The following is a 578-nucleotide window of genomic DNA, read 5'->3' on the forward strand; positions in this document are numbered from 1 at the left end:
TTGACCGAGAGGTGGGCAGCAGAGAGCTACTTCCAGCACCTCCGTCGGGGTGGTTTTCATGGTCCCTGTCACAGCCCTCAGATAACTACCCTGTAGGCTTTTTAACAGGTTCCTGGCCCCCACCTTCTCCATTCTCGGCCACCATACTACCGCTGCATAGGTTAGTCTTGGCAGCAACACCGTCCTATACAGCCAAAGAGCAGCCCTGGGTTGAAGCCCCCAGTTTCTACCCATTACTCTTTTACAAGCCCACATGGTGGTATAGAACTTTCTTCTTTTCTCCTCGAGGTTTGGCAGCCAGCTCAGTTTAGCATCCAGGATCACTCCAAGATACTTCACCGAGCTTGTGTAAGTTATTCCCTGTCCCAGAGCTTTAGTGGCTCTATGTGTTCGCGTTTGTATTTCCTGGTGAAGACCACTGCCGAGGTCTTAGATGGGTTGACCGACAGTCCCTTCTTTTTGCACCACGTTTGAACTATCCTCAAGGCTGCGTCCATCCTCTCCTTGAGGATCGATATGAAATTTCCTCTGGCAATGATGGCCACGTCATCCGCGTAGCCATATACCAGGAATCCTGC

The sequence above is a fragment of the Odontomachus brunneus genome, unplaced genomic scaffold (genome assembly GCF_010583005.1).
Source record: "Odontomachus brunneus isolate Ranch 3 - 2012 unplaced genomic scaffold, Obru_v1 Obru_scaffold_378, whole genome shotgun sequence".
Classification (NCBI taxonomy): Eukaryota; Metazoa; Arthropoda; class Insecta; order Hymenoptera; family Formicidae; genus Odontomachus; species Odontomachus brunneus.